At 41.9% G+C, this 21,735-nt stretch overlaps 1 protein-coding gene across 3 annotated transcripts in view; it reads left to right on the top strand.

Annotated features, from left to right (window-relative positions):
• The first annotated feature begins 20,219 nt into the window (after positions 1 to 20,219).
• The window catches only part of WASF3 (WASP family member 3), a 65,362-nt gene continuing 63,846 nt past the window's right edge, over positions 20,220 to 21,735 (top strand). For 2 of the 3 annotated variants that reach the window (XM_027469517.3, XM_027469503.3), the window contains exons 1-2: positions 20,220 to 20,314; positions 20,567 to 20,675. The gene's annotated coding sequence lies outside the window, so the exon portion shown is untranslated. Of the gene's footprint in view, positions 20,315 to 20,459; positions 20,485 to 20,566; positions 20,676 to 21,735 lie in introns of those variants that run through there. The other variant, XM_072032658.1, reaches the window with a different exon arrangement.

Here is a 21,735-nt window from a genome sequence, read left to right as displayed (position 1 = left end):
TATCCGGATAAGCATTTGAATAATTTTGTATCAGTTAACTATGAGCTATCTTTAATTATATCATCTCTGTATTTAACAGTTAGTCATCAAATTAGCTTTATAACATCTTTCCAAACTTGTTCTTGAAAATTAAACACAAATTTACAAATGTCATATCCAGCAACCTGACTGCCAAGTCTAAGTTTATTCTACTTAAAGAAATTAGCAAATCACAAGTCTCTGTTGGCCTGCTGTTCAATTAAGTTGTGCTATTCAATGGTGTATATATATATATATATATATATATATATATATATATATATATATATATATATATATATATAAAGTAAATAATTCATACTTCTGTTTTACCAACTGAAGCAGATTCTACCATAGTGGCTTATCAGGAGCCCTGTTCCAGACTTAGAAAAAATGTTTATCAGATGAGCAAAGGTGGTGTCGGGGAGTACAGTCCAGTATCTACCAGTCCGGATCAGAGTTCTCCGTGAAGTCAGATGAGAGGTACCAGCTGCATGACCTCCTCTTTCCCCTGATACCAAAAGGAGAAGACAGACATGGGATAAAAGACAGTAGATTTGGGGTTACATTATAGAGTCTCTTTACAAACCCAGAGGATAAAATCATATTTTAGGGTAAAACACAGACTATTTAGAAAGGAAACAATATATTTTCATAGCACAAGAAAATGAGGCAGTGAATATTATTACTCTAGAGAAAAGGTATATCCTAGCTCGGGAAAAGAAGGAGCATGGAAGAGGAAAAACTAACTATTTGAGTGTAACACTCTTGTTGACATGTTGGGTACTGATGCAATCCAGAAGGACAGGAATAATCTGGGAGCCAAATACAATGTCACAGGTCCTGAACAATTGCCTATTGTCCGTGAATAACAACTTCGCAGCAGAGCTGAGTGCTCCCCCTTCCTCAGGAGGCCTTTCAGGACATAAAACAATGTTTCTGGATGGAGTCATTGATAGGAAAACTCAGCAAGACCAATATCACAAATCACAATAAATTAAAAGAACCCCACCCTTGTGTTTGGCAAATCAGCATCCCGTGTGGATTGGACCAATATCGTAATTAGAAGCAGACCTCAGCCTCTAGTCCCAAGAAACAGCAAACACGTCTGCTTTGAATCCTGCCTGCAAGGTTGTGTGCGGTGATCATCTTCGCATATCCCCATCCCTCCTTAGAGGGAAGAGGTGATGCATATTTGCCTGAGAAAGCAATAAAGTGCAAATCCTCCAGTGGAGAAATGGCCTGCTGTTGTGCGAGGGTACACTTCCCAAGCTCATTCGGTGCTGACACAGATTACATGCCCTCAGCTGAGCCTGAGACTGCTTTGGGTAAAGCCCATCCATTTAATCCAAATCATCTTCAGACAGTTTGATCAGGAAAAAGCTCTGAGATCTGGAATGGAAAAGTACATTTTGAAACAATAAATTACAGATCTCTGTTTTGCTTGCTAAAGCTATTTATATAGCCACTCGAAAGATGGCATACAACAGGTTTGAGTCACTGCTGAACAGCTGAATTATAAAATTACTAATCTCGGGTCTAATTGCACTGAGGGTTTATTATGTCAAATTTTATTAGACATGTGTGGCTTATTTGTTCCCTGATACAAACAAAAATGACTTTTCCTGGCACTACCCACCCCTACCTTGTGCTTACCGCCGCTAGGGACTTAAAAAATAACTGCAGTAATAAAATTTTAAATATTCTTACTGTAATCTCTTGCTTGAGGGGCTAATGCTGCTAAACACGGAAGGCTTTGTAAAGCATTGTGTGTAATGAAGGATGATCTACAAGGAAAGAATTGAAGTAACAATACCATTATCACAAATTGCAAACCTCTTCAGAGTCATGTTTGGCAGTAAATTGTAGGCTGTCTGCAACTTCCTTTCTGCAGCTGTGAGATGTTTACTATTTGAACACACAACCTTAAATTAGAGGGCAGAGAGGAAGATGGGAAGCACAACTAAAATGCATGCACATCGTAAAGGCCTATATACTGTGTGTAGAGGATGGCTCCTTGTCCCCGGTGACTGTCCTTCCCTCATTCAAATTCCCCTTTAACTCTCTTCTTCTGCAAAGGATTTAGGTGCTAATCTGCCAATAAAAAATTAAAAAAAAAAAAAACAACTTGTTAATAATTACATTTTTCCAAAAGCAACCTGAAAAAAAATATGCAGCAGACAAATTCGGCATCCTTTTCTCCAGAGGGTACTGTATCTCTCAGAGACATTCTGTCATTTCATTTGCCATTATCCTCTCCAATTTGTCTGTAGCCTGACATTTTTATATTGCTGGACTTTCAGAGGCACTGAATTCCCACTGAAGCTCCTGCTATTGAGGCAGACTCGCAGGTAGAAGCTTTGGAAATCCAGTGGATTATCTAGGTGTTTATGGAAGGAGATGCTGGAATTCTGTTTCCCAAATTCATCCATTTCAGCTAAGATTTGGAAATATCTAAGCAAATGTTGGTAGTGCTTAAATAATCAGGGAAAAAAAAAATCTCCAAGTAATGTGGTTAGTATTACAGGGAGGAGTAGTCTGAGGAGTGTGGGGTAGTTTTATTCAGCCTGTACTTCAGTCTAGATGCTCAAATCCCTTTGAAGCCCCAGGTCACTGCCTTCATTTCTTGGGGATGCTGCACCTGCTTTAAATGGCTTTCCTCAAGCTATAAAGCTAGTGCAGCCAGGAACTGAGTCTGCCTCTGCGGGCAAGAAACTGTTGTAATGCATCCTGCATGTCCAATATCAGCTGGGGATTTCTTCTGCTCTGTGATGCTCGGCTGAAGACTGTTTTGACAGAGCATACAATCATTCTGCTGCTGTGCAGAAACAAAGACGGCGGGGGGGTTATCTTGGGCTTTTTTTTCAGAACCTCATCCTGTCCTACACAAATCTTTTAAAAGCAGGAAGAATACATTAAAACACGCAGCACAGACCGGTAGGAGTCAGTGGGAATAATCTACATGCACCGCAGAGTCACGTGGGAGAATAATGTTTCTTGCAGGAGTTAGCAATTTATAGTAGAGTGGTTATGTAGGGCCTCAGTGAAGGTGCTACTCTGGCTGAGTGGCTGTAATGGGTGCTCTGTGACTGCTGAGCATTTCTTTCCCTCTCTTACTTGCTTTGCTCTTGGAGAACGGTGATAATGTTAGTGCCTTCAGGTGTCTGGTGTGCATAGCTGCTGGCAGAGAGAGAGAGAGATCTAAAATTGCCTGAGTCCCCGAAGCACCATGGATTTATTGCGTGTGTTAAGCTCGAAATCTTGTTACGGGTAAAGAAGGAAACGCGTTTCATATGTGGAACTAAGAATTTGTTGTTTGCATAACTCAAATCCAAATGATCCAATCAAGGAACTAATATTATTGCAGAAAAGGAAAAAATAATGTGCAGAATGCTTCTGTAGAAAATATTTCAATAATAATAATAATACAGCTAAAATTGTTATATCCAGTCCTAGTACATAGTCCATTTTCCAGTGGTTTGCACTGCCCTGCTGGGTGTTAAGGTAGCTTCAGTGGGGGAGTCGTCCCTCCTGAATCCCTTGCTATGCTGGTGGTTCCTTCCCCCTCACAGTTGCAGCCACTTTGGGTCATTTCTGTACGTTTGTTCTTTTGTTTCACATCTTGGTTTGCCAGGCTGCATTACACCCAGCTTTACTGTAGACAGTACCTTTTATTTATGTTAAATACTTGTTTTTTTTTACTGTTTGCGACCCCTAAAACACGCTTTGTCCAGCTCCCCGCTCTTCATTTCTTTAACTGACCATTGATGAGTTGTTTATAGCTCTGGACTCTGCCATGTCAGCCTGTGACCTTTTTCTTATCACCCCATGCCCGCACACTGTATCCTGTGTTCCAGCTTTCAAGGCCTCTGCTATCATGCCCAGCCTGCATTCCTCCACACGACTTCATTACGTGAGTCATGAATATTTTGTTCTGCATAAAATAGCTATTTGTTGCTACTGTCCATGTAAACACGATGGTTATACCATGCAAACATAAGCAAAAATAAAACTAATTAGGCACACCTGCCTGGTCATTAAAAAAATTGCAGATACTGATAAACAGGCTAAAAAAAAAGCTCTAGGAAGGTGAAGACAAGTTCAGATAAAATAAGCCTGATGAACCTTGGTCCTGAGACTTTGCAAAGTCATTAGAAAGCCCTCGGATCACTATAGGCTGCAGCAAAGCTGTATTTACAGGGCTGTGGGGCTACAAGTTGGGGTACTTGAAATGCTGCAGCATCTCAGGAAGCTTAGCACATGTATCCCGTCCTTCATCCTCAGCTTCATTGAACTTTGTGACACGTAGGTCCTTCCCAAGCTGTTAACACCTCAGCATGTGGGCATGAACTTTCTGCCTCAATCTGCTGTCCAGTTAGTTGCACAAATAAGTTGTCCACCAGAGATATGTATATGATAACAGCAAGCTAAGAGTAGCATATTAACAAGACAGAATCTGGAGGTCAGGTACTGAAGAAACCACACAATAATTCTAAGATGAAAATGTGTTAGCAATTTATAAAAGATGCAAAGAGGAAGAAAAGAGAAGTTGGCTAATCATTCAAATGCTAGAGGTGTATAAAAGGTGAGAAAAAAAAAAGATTTTTCTAACAGACAAAGTAGTTAAGGAACACAAATGAGGAAAGGTTATTATATTTTCATCCATTGATTTGCATTTCTGAAGCAGCCAGCTCAAAAATTTCTCTGTGTTTGGATGTGGGAGTGAGGGCAGCAGAGGTACTAAAGGCCATTAGAGCTCTCAAAGTGGAAATAGAAGTGCCCAGGAGGTCTAGCACACCAGCAGAATTGTTAATAAAGAAATAAAGGTCTCTAGGACTGTCTCAAAGAGCTCAGGTCAGACAAGCCTCCTGCAAAGCGTACAGGGATGGCAGCAAGTGCGGTTAGAAATATTCTGATCCAAATACAGCATTTAAAAATTCATTGGATCTTTAGCACTGAAAAAAAAAAAAAAAAAGGCTTCTGGTAAGCTCTAGCAACTTGTGCTAGAGTTTCAGATCTGATCTTTAATTCAAGTTACTTGCAGAAACCTGTCTCATTAAAACACTACACTTAGAAGGGCTGGCTGGAACACAAGTTTTTGCTCGTTAGCTGGTAGTGCAGGTACGTGGGTGACAGAATTGGTTGCGCTTTTCGAGGGCTGTGTTGGCAAAGCAGAAATGGCCAAGTGCTGTGGGATCACTCCAGGTTTCGGGAGCTGGCATTTGGCTGTGCTGCACTGAGGAGCTGGGCTTCATTGTTCATACTTCATGCTGGAAAAGTTGGGACTGTTTTCAGGCACAGCTGGATAAGTGCACCTTGTGCTCCTGCCCATGGTGACCTGTGGCACAGCCTAGCCATGTCTGTGGGGTGGAAGGGAAGCTCTATTCAGCCCTTTCTAAAGGATGCTGGCAGTGAGAAGGGACTTTGGGGATGGGGTGGGGGGTGGGGTGGAGCACTCTTCTGAAGACAAAAATAAGAATTGAAAAGGAAGGCAATTATAAAGCTAAAGCAGTAGGAGTAATCGGGGCCTGTGTTGTGCTTTCTTGGAAAACTTTCAAAGCCTTTTTAAGCAGTTGGCATGAAGCGTTCTTCTGGCTATAAAAATCTCTTTTGAGAATCATCTCCCATTTGTACTTTTACAATTCATCCTTTTAATATGAATATTGTACTTATTAAAAGTGCATACTTACTAGGCGACTGGAGAGAATGGACCAAGCAACATCAGCAGGTGCCTCTGCATTATTCCTGCCTTGTGTGTGTCAACGCTGCCTTGAAGGGAACAGTCCTGGAGAGAAAAGGCAGGTCTGTTTGTAAGGCTGTTTCAGCCCTTGGCCTTTCTGCTGTCCACATATGAAATGAGTTAGGGCTGTTTGTAGTGACTCTGAGCCTGGTATCTTTTCAGAAGGAACCGCAGAGGGCCAATAAATTAATTTTACACTGATACAGTAAGTTTAGATGACTATCACTCTTGGCAGGATTTAAGCCAGCAACCATGACCACAATGCATGCTGCATTCTCCTCACCAGGAAAGCACTTAAGTGTACGTTACATTTCACACAAGTTTCTGCTCCACTGAAGAGGATGGGAGCTCAGTGTGTAAATGAGAGTTCCTTTGAGTAAAGATAGATCTAAGTGTGTATTTAAGTACTTCAAAAAAAGTACTGACTGCTCTTTCTGAGCAGAAATGTCTCCTCATTTCCAACCTGACCTACCCTGGCACAACCTGAGGCCATTCCCTCTGGTCCTATCGCTGGTTACCTGTGAGCAGAGGCCGACCCCCAGCTCCCCACAGCTTCCTTTCAGGCAGTTGCAGAGAGCAATGAGGTCTCCCCTGAGCCTCCTCTTCTCCAGGCCAACCTCCCCCAGTTCCCTCAGCCGCTCTTCACAGGACTTGTGCTCCAGGCCCTTCACAAGCTCTGTAGCCCTGCTCTGGACACGCTCCAGGGCCTCGATGTCCTTCTTGTGCTGAGGGACCCCAAACCGAACACAGGACTCAAGGTGCATCCTCACCAGAGCAGAGCACAGGGGGACGATCACCTCCCTGCTCCTGCTGCCTGCACTATTCCTGGTACAAGCCAGGATGCCGTTGGCCTCCTTGACCACCTGGGCACACAGCTGGCTTATGTTCAGGTGAGCATCAACCAACACCCCCAGAGTCATCACTAGAACTATCTACATCTCAGAGCCGAGGCACCAAGCTGTGCCCCAGCACTCTCCAGGCTGTCTCTGCAGCAGTACAAGGGGCTTCCCTATGCTGCTGCAGTCCCAGTGTGCTGAGCTGACTCCTGAGACAGCTGAAAATAAATCATAGCAGGCCTCAGGCCTCTACTCAACTTTGTGATCTTTTTAGCTCACTAGGCTCCTTCTGTAGCCAATGGAGAAAGAATGGGACATGGTTAAGCTTCTGCTTTGGCTCAGCTTTAGGAGATGCTGCTGTTTCTCCATTCCTGATGGAAGTCTAATCAGACATGCTAACTAATTGAGTTGCCTAAAATCATTTGATGTGAGCATTCCTCCTGTGTTCCCAGATGTGCTCCTGTGCTAAGCCCTGCTTGAGTAATTTGGGCCTCTGTATTCCATCAGCAGTCCTTTAAGCTCTTCAATCTTCTCTTTTCAATGTAATGTATTTTTTATATTGCAAACATGAGTGTATAATTCAGTGCATATGTTTTGGGAGTGGGGAGTCTATGAGAATGCCAAGCAAATCAATAAAGATTTAGCACATCATTATTCATTGCTGCGATGCCATGAGGCATTTATGTGTGCCCTTTTGTAGCGAGGAAGGAAAAAAAAGAGGAAAACTGTTATATATGTACAGTAAAATTTGATTTGAGAGAAAGACTTTGCATCTGAATTGTATGAAGTCTATTAAAATTTTGGCCTTCTTTAGACTAACAGGATAATGCCATTCCTGAACTGATTGTTTCCAAGCAACGATGCAGATCCGAGTTTGTGTTTGCTTATTTTTTTAGTTTGTTGCTAAACCAGAGAAGCTTCCAAAGATAGCCATGCAACTGATGCTATTAGGTGTTATATATAATTTCAAGACTATGACGTTGTTTTGAAAAGATGTTGCATTTGTTCTCACTTTGAAAACTGACTTGAAAGAGAGCATTGGGACTTGGATAAGGTTACCAGCAAGTGGATTGTTTATTTATTTATTTAAATAAAGGAAACGACCTACACTGTCATCAGCATGGCATGCTCCAATGACACAAAAACTTCACTGCAGTCAGGGGGAATTGCTCTCTCTAAGGAGCAAATCCTGTACCGCAGCTATTAATAGTGGTGCAGGTCTTCAGAACCTGTAGTTCAGCTACATTTTTCAAGTGTTTTCAAGCATGGCTCTCTAAAGGTCCAAATCCTCCTCTTTTCACTAATTGAAAGCTCCCTTCATGTATTATAAAGGAATGCGCAGTTATAGAGCCATGTATAATAAATAATAAACAGCCAGTTGCAAATGACATTGCTATTTTATATTCAGAACCATCCAAATTGTGTGGAGATTTTGTAAGGTGCATTAAGAGGAGATTAGGGTAACTTCTCTCTTTCCTGTCTGCTTTTGGATTTGATGACTTCATGGAATAAATATGATTTACGAGCCAATGTTGACTATTTTGGCTTTCATAAAGGCTTCCTGAAGAGCTCAGTTGCTAAATGTCATTAATGCATTTTATTTAGAGTAAGAAAATTGTGCATTTATACATAATTCAGCATGAAGAAAGGGCTGTATAGAGCTCCCTGATGTCTACATAAAGAATATAGTGCAGCTCTGTGTACATCTGAATTTCCATAGAAGGAAACCGATCACTTCAGAAGAGAAATACATCAGCTATTTAGTGGTGCAAAGCAATAAAGCACAAAGTTTGGAAGTGGAAGTGAAGAATAGTATTATTGGTAGAAATTTTAGAAATAATTTATTATGTCAGAATGTAATTGTCAGAATTTATTATGCCAGAATGTCAGAATGGAGTTCTGTGATTTATATTTGTACCCATGTAAAATTCTTTGGGATGATTAACAACCAGTTCAATCCTTTACACTCATAACAACATTTCTGGCTGTGATCTGTCCCTTTGGCTATTGTGTTATTGGGTATATAAGATCCCCTGTGTTAGGCTAGCTTGGAGTCTTGGGGCTAGAGAGCAGGCAGATGCTGCTCCACTACTGTTTATTTTGTGGTATTACCAGAGATCCAGTGTGGCATCAGGGCCCTGGTGGGCTAGATGTTGAACAGTACAGAAATGGAGGATGGCTTTACATTTCAGAGTTCATAATTTAATTATGTGATGGGAAACTATAGGGCAGAATGGGAGGATTGCATCATAAGAGTTGTGACACTTCACATAATAAACACCAGACTGAGTCCATCATCTGTCTATATCTCTTCCAAGACCACTATTTGATAGAAAGTGAAATTATCTTATGTACAAGTTGAAGGCAGATAATTTCTTCTCATTTGTACTTCAGCATCAGCCAAAGATATGCTGAGATTCTACTGTTTGAAGTTTGACTGCCCAGTGAGTTGCAGTCAAGGTAGGTAATATATAACGAGTCAGACTCTGGAAACATCATGTAGAATATGATGGCTTTCACCTTAGTTTGGCTCTCTGTTTTTTTTTGAAGGAAGTGAAGCAGTAAGGAGAAGACAGAGATGCTTTAACATTGTCTGTTCCTTGACTGGTTTAATGTGGATGCACAACAACTAAACATAAAAATGAAGTGAGGATAACGTAGAGATTGATATAAGGAGTATGAGGCTGAGATGCAGACATTGGAGGGGCTTGTGAAAGGCCTATGATCATAAATGGAGAGTGTCCCAAGGAAAATTAACAGTATAATGATATCCAGTGTCTGATAGTCTTTGGAGGCTGTTTCTTGTATTTGTTTAAGCCAGTCTGGTGACTGGCTTGGTCCTGAGGCTGACATTTCCCATGCTGAACAAAAAAAACTTGACATTTACATGCAAAATTAATGGTTCCTCAAAAGAGTGATACCATGATTAGGATTTTCACCAAGCTAGTGAAAGAAACTATTATTTGTCAATTAAAGGAAAAATACAGTGAAGAAAGCAGGAAAATAAAAAGTGGTAAAAAATAAAAATCTGTATAAAATCACCACATTCAAGCTTGACTTCTTCAGCACTGATTTAAACACGGAAAAAGAAAACAATGATATTGAGACAGGCATCTGGATTTTGCTCAGTTACACTCGTGTAACTAAGCAAAAAATTGACTGATGTTCTCCCCCTTAGAAAGACAGTAGTTTTGAGTAGCTGTTTGGTTTGAATGGTCCAGCACAGGTTTTATTTTGTGTGTGACTTTTGGCTGAGGTTTTTTCTCTTGGCTGGGTGCATACTCCTCCATCTGTCTCCCTTTTTTAAATTTATGTTTCCCTCAAGTTGAGGTCCCATTCCTCTTTCTTCCCCCTTTGCAGAACTGCCAGGCTGCCAGATATGCATCGTTAAAGTAAAAGAAAAAAAAAAAGAAAGAAAAAAAACGCACAAACAATTTCGCATTGACCTTTTCAAAGGGCATGATAAGCTACGGAAAATAAAACCGAGGCTTGGCCATAAAAGCGTATGCAGTAAATAAAGACGTGTCATAAAGCCTGCTGCCCTTCACGGCTGGCTGCAAGGCGGCCTGCGCACCCGGGTTGGCAGCGGGGAGGAGGAGAAACAACGCGGCCACCCCGACCCCGGCAGCGGCGATAGGGTCTGGAGAGCTTCCACTGAAATGGTGCCTCCGGCCCGGCCACCGGGGCGCCCCGGGCGCGTTCCCCGGCGAGGGCGCGAGGTGCCCGGCGTGCCAGGGCCGCTCCCACCCCATCGGCTCCTCGTGTGCCCTGTCCATGGTGCTGAGCGGTCGGGAGGCAGAGGAGTGGTTTCCTTCGGGTTGCACGGGCTCGCACCTTGAATTCTTGCTGTATGCACTGTGCAACAGATGTTTGCCAGCCTGGATTTTCCTCTTTTAGCCACTCTAAGAAGGCAGGGAGATTAATTAAAGCCGGAGTTGCTGTAGGTGAATGGCTCTTCACGTGTTCGCGGGGGCTGTCTCACTTTTCCTGTTTGTATATTCATCAGTTGTTGGAATAGGATGGAGGATTAAATCAACACTCTGAAAACAGCTTCTGCTTTGATTTGTTTATGTATTTACTTTTATTTTTTAGGATAACTACAGAAATAATGAGAAACAGCGGGAAACAGGAAACTGATTGAGATTGATTGTTTTGTGTATTCAGCTTGTGATGACCTTTGGGGAAAGTGAGTGTTTAATTTTTACTGATGTTGTAAAGGCACAGACAAAGTCCTGACCTTTCTGATCCAGGGTGACCACTATGAGCATCCCACTGAGAATTAATTACAATTGCCTGGAGCTGCTCCAAGAAGCATTTATTAGAGTACTATAAATGTGGTAAAAGCGATCAGTATGCCTGGAAGAAGCTATTCCATGTGCCTGCTGTGATATCTAAAAGAAGCTCAGACTTGTCAGCTTGTTGTTTTGTTTCGTTATTCATTAAGAAGACTGAAATAGGAGACAGCATTAGAACTCCAGGGCAAGTGTATCCTATCTTTCTGCTCTCCACACAGATACTTTTCTATTAGATTAAAGCACAATAGATAGAAATAGGCAGAATAGAAATCAAATGTGTTCCCAAGAGGCAGGACATGGTGCAGTTCTCTCACTGTATAAAGCAGAATACAGCAGCTTCTTCTAGCAGCTTCCTAGAAATGTAAAGTGGAAGTGAACAGAGAGCCACACAAGAACTCCGTGCAAGGAAGCATTTAAAATTCAAGGTATGCTATAATGCCATTTTATTACAGCATCCAGCACAAAGCCAGGGCTGTTAGTCACCTGGGATTTTGTAGTCCTTTTCCCCAGAGATCAAGATAAAAATGGAAAATCTGAGAAACTTTACAGAGCGTTATTTCATATAAAATATGATGATTTTGTCAGATACCTTGCCAAAAGGACTGGAATTGAATAAGAATGTTTAAATAAAAATTGTAAAACCATCTACATTTGTTTTGGAGAAGTATTTAATTGGGAATGATGATGAAAAAGCCAGAAATGTGGATTAACCTAAAATGAAAAGGGCAGCCAAGTTACAGCAGATGGCTTTCTCTTGTACTTTAAGTGCCTTATAATAGGGAAAATATGCTACGTAATCACAGTTGTTTCTAAACTGCCTTTTTTAGGGGTGAGGGGTGGGGAGGGGGGGGATAAGGTTTCCAGTGAGGTATTGGTAGAAAAAAAAAAATATATATATCAAAAAGACATAGCTGCAGACAGTCTGTATTGAACTGTTTTTATTCCGGAGTTCCGGAGCTCAGTTTGATGTATGGTAGGAAAGACAGCAGTCTCTGATTCCAACTAAAACCCAATGAGCAAATAGCCTCTACTTCTGCCTTGTCTTCCTGAGCATCTAAATTTTGTAAGGGTTCTGTCTCTCTCATTCTCTCATAGAGCTTCTCAATAACCCTTTCTGTGGGTTCACTGAGATTTCTTTATTCTGACAGGTTTTTGTTCTGTCGTGCTGTGGCTGCTTTTCTTTCCCTCCTGTATCAGTTAAGAAATCCTCCTCTAAGGCTGTTATCCAAACAACAGATTTTCCTACAGCTGAAAAGCTGCTCTTAAGATTTACTAAAAATCTCCCCTTCATTCCATTTTTTCTTTTTAAATTTATCTCTACCCAGAATGGGGCTAAGGGGGAGGAGGGAGCGAAGGGAGGGAAATAGAAGAGACAGGCTATTGTGTATGACATATGCTCAATTTCTCAGCAAGGCTTAATTACTGTTGGGAGTTTGTGCTCCTGTTCCCTTTGACACACTGAGCACTCAGCGCAGTGCAATGCCTCTTGCTTATTTCAGTTTGCGTGCACATGGGTAAGATTTGCTTGTGTATCGGGGCAATTTATGAATTGTGTATGAGAACGGAGACTGCAGGCATCACCCCTGAAGACTGTAGGCAGACATGCACCTTTCAGGCAGAGTTAAGACCCATAGAAAATGCTGCTTTTCATGCTCTTGTGATACAAGGTTTAGTCCTTCAAGTAACTGAGCTCATTGAACCAGGAGGCACAGGTGTAACTTCTAAACCCACATATAGATTAGCCAAAGGCCCTACAATAATACAAGGGCAAGGGAACTTGGCTGTCAGAAGGACTGAACTCTTGACTGATATCTGAAGAGATTCATGCCTCTTGCTTTGTGGGTACACAAAAATGCATGGGTAATTGGAGACAACAGAAGGCTTGGGATATAACATGCAAGACAGAGACCTAACACAGTGAATTCATTTCAACTCTGCATAATGAAATGCACCATTGTGCTCTGAAGAAGACCATGACTTTCCTCACTTTCTAATGTAAAACACTAAATTATATTAGTTTCAGCCAAAAAGCAGAATAAAAGCTACAGAATTTAAGTGCCAAAGCTATGTGTTTAAGGCCAATTAAAGAACAAGTTTCATAAAAACATCCAAGAAATGTAACACTTTCAAACTGCATTACAAAGAAAAAAATTGTTGTTTCCAAAATTAAAAGCGTGCTTGCTTGTGAAAATAAACTTTTCTTTCCCGTTTCCAAGCTCTGCAATTTAGACTATCAGTTGCATCTCAGCTTTAGCTAATTTCAGTAACATTCCACACCATTGGGCAAGTCCGTTCTGTTGGAAGAAGTAATAAGTTGAAACTGTCTTGATAATTAAACAGTTTAGTTTTATATTTATTTGCTGAAAAATCCTCCAGTGACATATTAATTATGCATAAAGCTTTGCCTTGTAAAGAAGTTAGCTGGTTTTCAAATACCCATCTCATCTCTATTTATTTTTAGAAAGCTGATCTTTCAAACTGACAGCATTTCAACCATTTTAATACTTTGATGAAGATCTAACTTTCACTCGGATTATTTTTCAAAATTAATATCTAGCGTCTTTTTTTTTTTTTTTTTATCACAATACAATCACCGTTACTTCTGAAGCTGGAAATAGCTTGGATTTTTTTAATCTTGGTTTTCTTTCAGCTCTGCCTTATTCAAGCCATTTTCTTTCACCAGAGGGCTGCTCAGAAGATGACTTCAGTGTATCATAGCTGGAGCTGCCAAAGAACAAAACCTTTGAAGGGCTTATGGTAGAAAAATATGCATAGAGCAATACATCTCTTTGAGAAGAGTAAGGTGAATATTGAAATATCCTGAAGACTGCTAATTGTTCCAATTTATCACACCAGATATCACTGATCAGTCTTTGCAGTGATAATATCATACTCTTTATAAAGTCCAGGCAAAATTTTGTAATGTCAACTAACTTATTGCTGACAGTCAGGCTAATATTTTCCAGGAAGGCAATATTGCCTGACACTTTACTGTGGGATACTAGGGAAGCCTAGGGAAGTGATAATTTGCAGTATTAGAGATGGAAGGAGGCATTCCAGTTTGAGTAGAAGTGATATTGACCCTGAGTCATGTGAGCAAACACTCAAATACAAATTACGTACTGCATGCTCAAAATCTAAGGACCTTATGTGAGTGAAAATCCTGCTTTTGCCTACTGGTGTCCTAATGCCCAGCTTTCACCAACAATTTTGAAACATCATTTTGTGTCTCTTGTATGAATATGTGTTGTGTGTATACTAGATACAAGAGAGAAGTAATAGTCATTAACATAACCACGAATATTAAGGAAATGTCTAATTTCGGTTACCTTGAAAATGTTGGTATAAATAGAGGTTTTTTACATCGCTATGTGACATAAACAATATGGAGAAAACCTGGCTGATTTGCCTTCTTTTCAGAAGCTGGAGAAGACTGTTTGGAAAGCAATAATAATAGAATGGTTATCAAAGGTTCACTGTTACAGTGGAAAACTGTTGTCTGAGATTCTCCAGGGAGTTACCAAACCTGAGTTTGGTAATGTTTCGTATTTCCTTCAGTGACCTGGATGATGCAATAGAAAGAATGCTTATCACATTTACAGATGGCACAAACCTGGTGGAGTAGCAATCAAAACAATCTCTACAAATGGGGCAGCTGGTCCCAAAAATTAGGATGAACTTCAAAAAGGAGAATGCAAGGTCTGCACTTAATCTGGAAAAAATGAATGCATTAACACAAGATGGAAAACAGCTGACCAGGCAGAAGTTTTGCTGAAAAAGATGTTGAGGTTACAGTGACTCACAAGTTGAATATGTATCAACAATGTCATAGTATTACAGGAAAAGCAAACATGCAGCATCGGTATTGAGTGCTGCGTGTCTAGTTCTGAGAAGTGAACTGCAGCAAATGTGGAGGCAATCCGAAAGAAAGAAAGGAAAAGGACCAGAGAATTAGAAAACATGTCCTGTGAGGCAGGACTGAAAGAGCGAGGGGTTTAATTCATTGAATGACTGACTGGAGAGACATGAGAAGCCTTCAGACAATAAAAGGTTGTAATCTGTTGTCCAAGCCCATTGTTGATAGCACAAGAAAGGAACATGCTAAAATTACATCATGGAAAAATTATGTTAGACACTAGTAAAAAGTTTTTTGCCATAAACACTAGGCAAGAATGTGGGAGAAAATTGTGAAATCTCCTTGTTAGATTAAATTCTTTAAAACAACCAAATATACATCAGTCCAAAGTTTTCTCTCTCTTGTTTATCTAGCCTTGTCACGGGAAGGTGGATTAAAAGATGTCTTGATGTCACTTTTGCCCTCTTTTCTAAGTCTGTCTCACTAATATCCCCATTTAATTTTAGTATGAAGTTTTCTATTTGCAGTTAATTTATATACATTTTTGAAAGGTCGTCTAAATAAAAATCTGTCTCACCTTGTCCAAACTATTTGAGATCCATGCATTTGATTTTCTTCTGGTGTTCCCCTACTTTTACCTCCATACTTCAATTATTTACGTATCAGCTTTTTCCACTCTGGGACCCCAGATATCAAGTCCACTCAGAAAGAGGAGTAGGAGAAGGCATCCCAAATGGAAAACGTGGCCCTTAGCAAGGCACTGGGAGAAGTGCTTGCAGCCTGCAGCCTTTTGTCATTCCTTGTCGTATACCAGAATATAACAGTGCATGTAACAGTGCACTTACCATATGACTCTTAAACAGCTTCATATATTGGGCTAGGGAGAGGTTCAGAAGTGTTTTGTGCTAGCATTGAGAAAACTTAGACACACATTTGGTCCTTGCCATGAAGGCTGTAACCTAAGGATGGACTTTTAAATCGCTGCGCGTGTTTCGAATTTGATTTCCATGAGGTCAGTAATTGAGGTGTTACCATGATTTTTTTTTCTGATGAGTTAAGCATACTTCTATAGTTGAAAGACTGGTATTCTATTTAATCTTTCACATTTTTTACATTTTTATTCATTTTTGACTGTACTCTCCATATTTGTTTGCTATGTAATGTGCCTCCTAACAATTTCATGACCATATACTCTATTGGTACCCACTACGATTTTTACAGTTGAATAAAAATGATGGAAAATCATTTAACTTAACTTTCAATACAGCCATCTCCTTCACCATCCTTCCCTTAGCCTATCTTATACCCTAGACTGCAGCTAATGTCTGAAGAGGTAGGACACTGCTGTGACATTCCAAGATCTTGAACAAGTGTGGGTCTGAATCTGAACTTTTGCTGGAAAAAAACAGGGTATTTTTGACCTCTGTAGTTCCCATCTGCATCTTTCTATGGTTCTTGTTCTGAGCCACAAAACAAGGCAATACTGTAGATTCTGACTCGCTTGCTTGATAGTTTCATTAGTCCTACCAACTCTAAACCCTTGAGCATGGAAGAGAAAGAAAAGAAAGAGAAAGAAATGGAAACCTTGTGATAATATGAGATAGTTCTCTGCATGTGTGGACAGAGTTCCTACAGAAGTTGTATGGAAAGTAAGGGAGGGTACTTTGAAACTTGCTCTTTTGGGGATTGGTTCCTTGTATCATCCATGCATCATACCAAGTATGGTATCTGAGGAAAATGGCATCTAAGGAAAATGACAGAGGTTCAAATACAGGCCAAAGGCACACGATGGTCAGATAGCCTATCTTCATGCTCTGGCTGTGTCTAACTCTCCCCCTCACTTTGCTGAAGGGAAAGACGTTAGCGGAGTATAACATTGATTCCCTGATTCATTGGTGTGCTTCTGTGGACTAGAAGAGAGATTTCTAAAGGCACATATGTGAGTTAGATGATAAACTGTTGCTGAAAGCCCGTGGGAAGTGGATGATTGCAGCCTGAAATGGTAGACCTTACTCATGATACTACAAGAAAGACAGACAAATCAGATGGAGTGAGGCTACCAAAATCTATTGGACATCAGTATGGGAGCAATCATAGTTACCATAAATCTTTCAATATCCCTGTCTTTTTGTGGGCTCAGTAGAGTGAGAAAACAGCTATAGGCTTCCCAGAACTCAGCTGCATAAATCCTCTGAACACTGAGCAACATGCTGCTGCTCCTTACCCTTTCATTTTTTACCTGGGAGAGCCTATTTTTAACAAGTAGATTTCTTCTCCTTTGATACTACACCTCCATTATAATTAGTTTAGTAAAAGACTGTAAATAGCATACCTTGACAGTGAATCCAGACAGAAGAAATAAAACGTAGCTTATTCTTAGCTGTTGGAGAAGTGCTCTGTACAGCATACTTTGAAACTTCTCACATAGTCCTCCTCTCAGAGCTTCCCTTCCCTTCTCCTATTTCAGACTGGATATTTAGCCCATGGTTTTTGTTTCTTAGTTTTATCCCATTAGTCCCAAATGTGCCTTGCATAGTACAGCTCCTAAATCAACAGCCTATTCCTAGTTACAGCTTTCTGTATTTCATTTTTTAATCTCCAATGAACTTGGAACCGTGTCTTTTGTGTGCTTGTGTTTAAAAAGGGAGCTTGTTAACTGACAATGCCATAAAACTATTAAGAGACTATGTCCTCTCCTGCTATACATCACTGATCCCTGCTTCATGGGGTATCCTAATCCACTGCTGTACCAAAGCGTCAGAGCCAGCAAAGAAAAATGAGCATTTTGCATAGCAAATACTTTTTTATGACTTACAGTTAATGGACCTTACTATTAATTGGCAGAATTACAACTCTTGATTAGTTGATGAAAGTAGCTGTCTTGAAAAGTTATTAGCCTTCCTTTTGTTCTTGTTTTTCTACATTTTTTTTTTTCAGGAGATTGATTACACAGAGTGCCTCTTTGAACTTATATTGAATGTTTCCTTTGAGGATCCACTTGCATTGTGTTTTCATAGACTTTGTTAGTTTTTCATTATTCCAGCATTCTTGGTGTATTAAAAGGAAAAACAAAACAAAGCAAAAAGTAGAATAATTAATAGTCTCAGGAAAATATTCCTGAAAAATATGAATAGTATGAAAATATCAGTAATTAAATTTGAATATGCAATACCATGAGAAATACTTACACAGATTTATCAAGGCTAAACAGTTTGTGTTAATGGAAAACAAATTCCATTAACAGAGATGTAGTAATTCATGAAGCATCTTCTGTTGTGCATTGCATGCATCCTCTAGCTGTCTTAAATCAATTACCTCATTCAGGACTTGGAGGCCCTTTCTACAGGGTGAGGCTGTGGCTGGAGGGAAAGCAATTTATTGCAAAAGCTGATTCAGCAAGAAACTCTTCAGGGACCCATCAATGTTCCATTATTAATCAGAGATGCTGTAATGATTATCAGTGGTGTTGTAAATCATTTGCGTAACACTATTTATTTTAACATTACTCAGCAATTCTGTGTTTCCTGAAAGACAAAAAGATTTCCAAATCATGAAACATGCCCTTCAGAAGGAAGCAACAAGCAATATAACAGACTTTCAAAAGATTGTTTTGTCTTACACTTTCAAGGCCAGGCTGGATGGGGCTTTGAGCAACCTGGTCTAGTAGGACATGTCCCTGTCCGTGGCAGGGGGTTGGAATTTAAGGGGGTTGGTCTTTAAGGTCCCTTCCAACCCAAACCATTCTGTAATGTGATGATATGTTGTGTGAAATTGACTATTCAAGAAAAGGAGGTCCTTTTAAATTTGATCTAAGTCAGTGTGAGCAAATACTAAGAATATTTCATGCTCGCTTCCACTAACTCATCTTGACTTCAGTCTCCAATAACCCTGCCGTTTCATTACCCTCTGAAGCCTGATTCTACCTTCAAGAGAAATTAATAGCAGAAAGATCAATCCTGAACATCTCTTGGTGTGTCAATCCAAACCTGAAGGTTCTGGCTTCAGAGGGCTTTTCTGAAGCATAATTTTACTTGAAAATATTAATGGTTAGGACAAAAGCTTATTAAATTATTACTTGCAGATAATTTAACCACTTTCTTTGTGTGTGTGTGTATGTGTCTTAATGAAAACTTAATACGGATGAAATGCAAATGGTTTGGCAGATTTGCCTTATATGCAAATTCTAAGGCAAGGTCAAAATTGCAGTAATAAAGCTCTGCCTGAGTTCCATTTTTACAAGATTTAGATATTAAAAATAGCTATTGGTGCTGAAATGTCATGAATACAGAGGAGAAAAATGAAAGCTGAGAAGGAATGCAGGAGACTGGAAAGCAGGTGGAACAAAATAAATGTTGGTTAATATCTTGCACCACACAGGATACTTGCTTCTATTGATGGAGCAGAAAAAAATCACGGTAGCGACAGGTCTGTGAAATTAATACTTTTTCCAGCCTCAAGATCCCATTTTCTGTATGAAAAAAAAAGCATCACTGAATGAGTACGGTGTTTTAACAAGGCAAGGTCATTTAGCATGTTTTATTTCACAGTCTCTGAAGTTTCCTCTTTCTTGTTGCGGGTGTTTTAGGGCAAACAGCCTCCTTTTTAACAGGAGCTCTCTGGAAAGTTGGGGGCTGTTATCCCCTTACAATTTGCGTCCTGGCGAGCCGTGATGCTGGATGACAAGACCGCCACCTCCTTCTTGTAGGGTTGTGTTATTCGGTGATTCCTTTTCTGTTTTTTTTTTGCTGTATAACCTCCTGTGCCTACACTAGCGGCTGCCTCCTGCCACGAGGGGTGTCAGTGCCTTGCACACAAACCATTTAATGTAATTAGCGGCATTACCGAGTACTGTTTTTTTTTTTGGCGAGGAGCTGCCTGTGAGCCCGTCCCTGCTGAAGCCGGAGTTGAGCAAACTTCCAGCCCCCCCAAATGTCCGCCCCCATCACCTCCCCTCGCAGCCCTGACTCTTTTCCACAGCGCCCCGGGCCCTTAAAGTTCGCCTGGCGATTGTTCGGCGCCCGAAATGTCATTGGGATGATAAACCCGGGCTCATTCCCCCCCGCAGGCTCCACAACGAGCAACAAAAGCCGTTGTCCCAGCCACAAAGGCCGAGACCCGGCCGAGGGGGGACGCAGCGCGGGGGCAGCTGCGCCTCTCACAAAGCCCCGCTGGCACCGGGCAGGCCCCAAAACCCCCCCCTAACACTGCACGGGGCCGTTTGGGATCGGGATTCGCTGGGAACTGGGTCAGCGGGGCGGGCAGGGCGGCGGGGAGCGGCGGGGGCAGCGCGGCCTCTCCCCGTCCCTCAGCCCCCCCCCTGAGGGGAGGCTGAGGGGGGAGGCGGGAAGCCCCTCAGCGCCATCCCCCCCCCCAACTCCTAGCCATGATTGACAGCTCCAACCCCTCCCTCCCGGCCTTCCCATTGGGCGGCGCGCACGCCACTCACGAGGGGGGCCGAAGGAGGGTGGCGAGGGGGCGGGGCCAGCGGGAAAAGGGGCGGGGCTTGGGGGGGGGCGAGGCAGCGGCGGCTCGGCCCGCGCAGGGGCTCGCGCGGTGGCGGCGGCGCCAGGTGGGTGCGGGGCCCCCTCCCCCCCCCCGGCCGTTACCCCCTGAGGGGCGCTGAGGGGGTCCCGGCCCCATGGGGGGGGCTCCGGTTTGAACCCCAAAACCGAGCGGGTGGGGGCTGCTCTGCCTCCGGGGGTCCTCAGAGACCCTGGGGATAACCCCCGGGAGCCCTCGGTGAGTGAGAAGTTTTACAAAGCGCTTTATTTTTATTTATTTTTATGTTTTTTTTTCCCTCCCCCCTTCTCTGCTGGCGCAGATGAATTCCCGTGAGGTGTTTGCCCCGAGTGCCGCTGAGGAGGAGCGGCTGCAGCAGCCTGAGGACCGCGGATCGTCGCTGCCGAGTGCCTGAAGCTGGCTGGAAAAAGGTTAGAAAACGTTTACTTTTTCACATTTCCCACACAATTTACTAATTCCTGCGGGTACCTAACAGCTTGGGACCCGCTTTCATCCTCCTCACCAGCCCGTGAAGCGGGGCCGGTGCCCGTGTGATGGGCGCTGGGCTCGGCTGTGAGTTCCCTGACAGAAAACACTTCACAAACGGTTCAGTTTCTGTGCCCTGTGTGTGCAGGGGCAGGGGAAAGCGGCCTCGCTGCGCTTCTTTGTGCTGCTCTTCTGGACTGGAGGGAGCCAGAGGGGAAGCCTGCCTGTTAGAAAAAGATGGGAGCGAATTGTGGAAGCAGCCAGGAACTTCCCAGAGACTTTAAATTGAGGAGGAGGATGTTGTTTTGCCTCGCCTGTCACGCCAGGCTGGCCTTCTGTATTTTATTTTTAAAGCTTTACGTGGGGAACCAGAAAGTATTATTATGTTTATGTGAGGCAGACTGCTGTTTTGACTGCCCAACACAGTATTTTCCGTAGTAGCAAATAGTGTGTGCTTGAAGAAGGGAGTGAAGTAATGGAATAACATTTGCAGTCCTCATCCTCCAGCATGCTCTCCCGTGCTATGATCTGTAGTTCAGATGCAGAGATGTCCAGATACATGGAGATCAACATAACATAGAATAACTATATAGACTAATACCCGAGTTATTAACCTGTAAATATAAAGTTACAAGTTACAGTGCTTGCAAACTTAAAGATTCGAAGGATTCAACCCTCTATTTGAGCTGTGGAAACGAGCTTTTTTAGGTGTTATGTTCAGTTTCAGCTTACTTCTGTATTTAAGTTCCCATTCGAAAGAAACATTCATGTATATGTGGAAGGACCCATCTACACTACGATGAAGGCAATAAGTCATTTCTGCTCGGAGAGCATAGCTTTCATCAGGTCCTGAAGGAAGGATATTCAGTCTGCAGCTCTTCAGTTCGACACCAGGACCAGACCGGCTTCTCCTTAGGCAGTGTGGAAGCTGGATTTATTTCCAGCAGAATTCCGGGGACAAGTTGTGCAAAGCAAGCTCTTCTTACTGCTTGCTGAAGGGCTTTT

The sequence above is a fragment of the Anas platyrhynchos genome, chromosome 1, assembly GCF_047663525.1.
Source record: "Anas platyrhynchos isolate ZD024472 breed Pekin duck chromosome 1, IASCAAS_PekinDuck_T2T, whole genome shotgun sequence".
NCBI classification, from domain to species: Eukaryota; Metazoa; Chordata; class Aves; order Anseriformes; family Anatidae; genus Anas; species Anas platyrhynchos.
This window is presented reverse-complemented; position numbering and strand designations above follow the sequence as displayed.